Source organism: Pongo abelii, chromosome 16 (genome assembly GCF_028885655.2).
Source record: "Pongo abelii isolate AG06213 chromosome 16, NHGRI_mPonAbe1-v2.0_pri, whole genome shotgun sequence".
Taxonomy (NCBI): Eukaryota; Metazoa; Chordata; class Mammalia; order Primates; family Hominidae; genus Pongo; species Pongo abelii.
The window spans coordinates 5,215,885-5,221,889 of record NC_072001.2 but is presented as its reverse complement, the minus strand read 5'-3'; positions in this window follow the sequence as shown (position 1 = coordinate 5,221,889).

Genomic DNA, 6,005 nt, shown 5'->3' with positions numbered 1-6,005 from the left:
AGTGATGTGATGTGGGCACAGGGCAACCTCCACCTCCTGGGTCCAAGCAATTCTTTGCCTCAGCCTCCTGAATAGCTGGGATTGCAGGCACCCGCCACCATACCTGGCTAATTTTTGTATTATTATTAGAGGTGTGGTTTCACCAAGTTGGCCAGGCTGGTCTTGAACTCCTGACCTCATGATCCACCAACTTCGGCCTCCCAAAGTGCTGGGATTACAGGCATGAGCCACTGCCCCTGGCCTGTTATTTTGATAGAGATGGCAAGAAATATATAGATTGCTATGGATCGTACGGACATTTAAAAAAAAATACTGATTCTTCCAATCTGTGAACATAAAAATATCTTTCCAATTTGGGGTCCTTTTTCATTTCTTTTATCAGTGTTTTACAGTTTTAATTGTTGAGAACTTTTATTTCTTTGGTAAATTCCAACATATTTTGTTTTATTTGTGGCTACTGCAAATAGTATTACATTTTTGAATTCTTTTTCAGTTTGTTGACTGTTGGCATATAGAAACCCTACTGATTTGTATGTGTTGATTTCGTATTCTGCAAATTTACTCAAGTTATTACCTCTAATAGATTTTGGTGGATGTATTAGGCCATTCTCATATTGCTATAAAAAGTAATCAGTGACTGGTTAATTTATAAAGAAAATAGGTTTAATTGGTTCATGTTTCTACAGGCTGTACACAAAACATAGCACTGGCTTCTGCTTCTGGGGAAGCCTCTGACAACTGACAAGGTCAAAAATAAAACCAGTGCTTGCACATCACATGGTAAGTGCGAGGGCAGGGGGGAAGTGTTACACACACTTATAGATAACTTTACTATACACTATATCCAGGTGTAGCTCATATTGACCCAGTTACAACTCCAGTCACTGCTTCAGAGGGTGCAAGCCATAACCTTGGTAGCTTCCATGTGGTGTTAGGCCTGTGGATTTACCAAATGCGAGTAGTTGAGACTTGGGAGTCTCCACCTTTATTTCAAAGGATGTATGAAAAAGACAGGGTGTGCAGGCAGAAGCATGTTGCAGGTGTGGAGCCCTCATGGAGATCCTCTACTAAAACAATGGAGAAAAGAAATGTGGGGTGACAATATCCAGGAAGGCTCCCCACTGGGTCATGGCCTAGTAGATCTGTGAGGAGAGGATCACTGTCCTCCAGAACTCAGACCCCAGAATGGTAGATCTAGCTACAGCCTGCACCTTGCACCTTGTTACACACACTTATAGATAAACTTACTATTGTTGGAATGGCACCAAAGGAAATGATGCCAAACTGTCCGTGGAAATCTTGCCCTCATGATTCAATCACCTCCCATCTAGGCCCACTTCCAACATTGAGGATTATATTTCAATATAATATTTTGGTGGGAATACACATCCAAACTGTATCATTTTGCCCCTGGCCATTCCAAATCTCAAATCCTTCTCATATTTCAAAATACAATCATGACTTCCCAATAATCCCCAAAGTCTTAACTAATTTCAGCTTTAACTCAAAATCAAAAGTCTCATCTAAGACAAAGCTAATTTCTTCCTCCTATAAGCCTGTAACATAAAGAAACAAATTAGGTTCTTCCAAGATACAAATGAGGCTGAGGCATTGGGTAAATACTCCTATTCTAAAAGGAAGAAATCAGCCAAAAGAAAGCGGTGACAGGATCTATGAAAGTCTGAAACCCAGAAGGGCAGTTATTGAATTGTAAGGCTCCAAAATAATTATTTTTGACTCTGTGTCCCATTTCCAGGGCATGCTAATGCCTTGGGAAGGTTCTACCTTGTGACTTTGCATGGTTCAGCCCCCACAGCTGCTCTCATGGGCTGGCATACTGTGCCTCTGGCTTTTCTAGGTGCAAGGTGCAGGCTGTAGCTAGATCTACCATTCTGGGGTCTGAGTTCTGGAGGACAGTGATCCTCTCCTCACAGATCTACTAGGCCATGACCCAGTGGGGAGCCTTCCTGGGGACTGTCACCCCACATTTCTTTTCTCCATTGTTTTAGTAGAGGATCTCCATGAGGGCTCCACACCTGCAACATGCTTCTGCCTGCACACCCTGTCTTTTTCATACGTCCTTTGAAATAAAGGTGGAGACTCCCAAGTCTCAACTACTCGCATTTGGTAAACCCACAGGCCTAACACCACATGGAAGCTACCAAGGTTATGGCTTGCACCCTCTGAAGCAGTGACTGGAGTTGTAACTGGGTCAATATGAGCTACACCTGGAGCTGAAGCAGTGGCAAGGATGCAGTGAGCCTTGATCCAAATCTACACAAGGCAGCAGGTCCTAGGCCTGATCCCAGAAACTATTCTCTTCTTTTAGGCCTCAGGGCCTGTGATGGGTTGCTGCCTTTCAGATTTCTAAAATGCCTTCAATTCCTCTTTCCCATTGTCTTGGCTATCAACACTTGCTTTTTTTTAGGTTATACAACTATCTCTAACAAGTGGTTGACCCATATCCTGCTTGAGTTCCTCTCTTATAAAAGCTTTTTGTATTTCAGCCACATGACTAGGCTGCAAAGTTTTCAAGCTTTTACACTATGCTTCTTTTGTAAGTATAAGTTACTACTTATTTTATTTTATTTTATTTTGCTAGAACATGTGAGCATAGGTTGTTAGAGGCAGCCAGGTCACATCCCAAATGCTTTGCTGCTTAGACATTTTTCCAACAGAAACCCTAAATCATCAATTTCAAATTCAAATTTTTTTATATCCCTAGTGCATGACAGAGATTCAGCCAACCACTTTGCTAAGACAACATGCATGACCTTTGTTTCAGTCCCAATAAGTTTCTAGTTTTCATCTGAGACATTCTCAGCCCGGCCTTCAATGTCCAGATCACTATCAGCATTTTGGTCACAGACATTCAACCAGTCTCTAAGAAAATCTCAACTTTCCCTCATTTTTCTGTCTTCTGAATCCCACAAATTCTTCCAACTTCTGCCTGTTTATCCAATTACAAAGCTGATTCCACATTGTGGGGTATTCTTATAACTATTTTCCATTCCTTGGTGCCAATTTTTGTATTAAGCTATTTTTGTCACACTATGAGAGTGGGACTGGATAATTAATTTTTTACAAAGTAGGTTTAAGTGGCTTATGATTCTACAGGCTGTTGAGAAAACATAGTACTGGAATATGCTTTTGCAACACTATGAGTGTAGGACTGGATAATTTATTTTTTACAATGTAGGTTTAAGTGGCATGATTCTACAGGCTGTAGAGAAAACATAGTACTGGAATATGCTTCTGGGGAGGTCTCTGGAAGTTTACGGTCATGGCAGAAGTTGAAGCAGAATCTTGCACATCACAGGGCAAAAAGCAGAAACAAAAAAAAAGGGGCGAGTTGTTACACAGTTTTAAATAACCAGATTTTATGGGAACTCACTTATTATCATGAGGATAGCACCAAATGGGATGGTGGTAAGTCATTTATAGTAATCCACCCCAATGGTTAAATCACCTTACAACAGGCCCATCTCCAACATTGAGAATTATATTTAAATATGAGATTTGGGAGGGAACACACATTCAAACCCTATCAGAGAAGTATTTATGCCTTTTCCAATATAACATTATAACATTGGCAAAAATTAAAAAAAAGGGTGATTTGGCTTCTTTTCCATTTGGGATGCGTTTTATTGCTTTCTCCGGTCTGATTGCTCCAGATAGGACTTTCAGCATTATGTTGAATAACAGTGGTAAAAGTGGACATTCTTGTCATCTTCCAGATTTTAGAGAAAAGGCTTTTAGTTTTTCCCCCACATAGTGTGATACTAGCTGTGGGTCTGTCATATATGACTTTATTATGTTGAGGTATGTTCATTCCATACCCAGTTTTCAAAGGGCTTTTTATTATTAAAGAATATTAAATTTTATCAAAATTTTTAGCATAATTGAAATGATTATATGGATTTTGTCCTTGTATTTTTTTTTTTTTTTTGAGATGTAGTCTCCCTGTGTCACCCAGGCTGGAGTGTAATGGCATGATCTCAGCTCAATGCAACCTCTGCCTCCCGGGTTCAAGTGATTCTCCTTCTTCAGCCTCCTGAGTAGCTGGGATTACAGGTGCTCACCACCATACCTGGCTAATTTTTGTAATTTTAGTAGAGACGTATCTTCACCATGTTGGCTAGACTGTTTTCAAACTCCTGACCTCAGGTGATCCACACACCTCGGCTTCCCAAATTGCTGGGATTACAGGTGTGAACCGCTGTTCCTGGCCCCTTCATTCTCTTTATGTGATCTATCACATTCATTGATTCGCATGTTGAACTATCCTTGCCTCCCTGGGATAAATCCCACTTGGTCATTTTGAATTACCTATTTATGTATTGTTTAATTCAGTTTGCTAGGCGTTTTGCAAACTTTTGCACCAATATTCTCCGCTCCACTCTACTTCACTGTACTATTCCACTACATTCCAGTCCATTCCTTCCCACTCCACTGTACTCCACTCCACTCCATTCCATTAAACTCCAACACTTTCCAATCCACTCCATTCCACTCCAATCCACTCCATTCCATTCCACTCCATTTCATTTCATTGCACTCCACTCCACTCCATTCCACTCAACTCCATTCCATTACACTCAATTCCACTCCACTCCACTCCATTCCTCTCCACTGCATTCCATTGCACTCCACTCCATTCCATTCCACTCCACTCTACTCCATTCCAATCCACTCCATTACATTCCACTCCACTCCACTCCATTCCCCTCCTGTACATTCCTTTTCACTCCACCCCATTCCATTCCACTCAACTCTGCTCCATTCCCCTCCACTCCACTCCCTTCCACTCCATTCCATTTCACTCCATTCCAATCCAATCCATTCCATTTCTCTCCAATCCGCTCCATTCCATGCGGCTCCACTCCACTCCGCTCCACTCCACTCTGCTCCATTCCATTCCATTTCATTCCACTCCACTCCTTTCCACTCCATTCAATTCCATTCCTCTACACTCTATTCCACTGCACTTCACTCTACTCCATTCTCCTCCACTCCACTCTACTCAGCTCCACTACAATTCATTCCACTCTACTCCATAATATTCCACTCCATTTCATTTTTTCCATTCCACTCCACTCAACATTTCTTCACTCCATTGTATTCCACTCCATTCCATTCCATTCCACACCAATCTATTCCATTCCACTCCACTCCACTCCATTCCACTCCACTCCACTCCATTCCACTCCACTCCACTCCACTCCACTCCATTCTGTTCCATTCCACTCCACTCCATCCGACTCCACTCCATTCCATTCCACTCAATTCAACTCCACTCCACTCCATTCCACTCCTGTCCATTCCATTCCACTCCGCTCCATTCCACTCCATTCTATTCCATTCCACTCCACTCCACTCCACTCAACTCCACTCCATTCCACTCCAATCTACTCAATTTCATTCCACTCCTCTTCATTCCATTCCACTCCAACCCACGCCACCACAGTCCAACTCATACAAGTACTCTCCACTCCAGTCCACTCCATTCCACTTAACTCCATTCCATTCCACTCAAATCTATTCCATTCCAATCTACTCCTCTCCACCGCACTCCACTCTGTTCCACTCTATTCCAATCCTTTCCATTCCACTACACTGCATTCTACTCCATTCTATTCCATTCCATTCCTCTCCACTCCATTCCAATCCAGTCCATTCGATGCCACTCAATTCCACTGCACTCCACTCCATTCAACTGCACTCCATTCCATTCCACTCCACTCTATTCCATTCCAATAAATTTCACTACATTTTATTCAACTCCTTTCCATTCCACTCCACTCCACTCCATTCCCCTCCATTCCATAGCATTCCACTCCACTCCATTACAATACACTCAACTCCACTCCATGCCCCTCCACTCCATTCCATTCCACTCCACTCCATTCCATTCCACTCCACTCCATTCCACTCCAATCCACTCTGTTCCACTCCACTCCATTCCACTACAATCAATTCCATTCTACTCCACTCCATTCCATAGA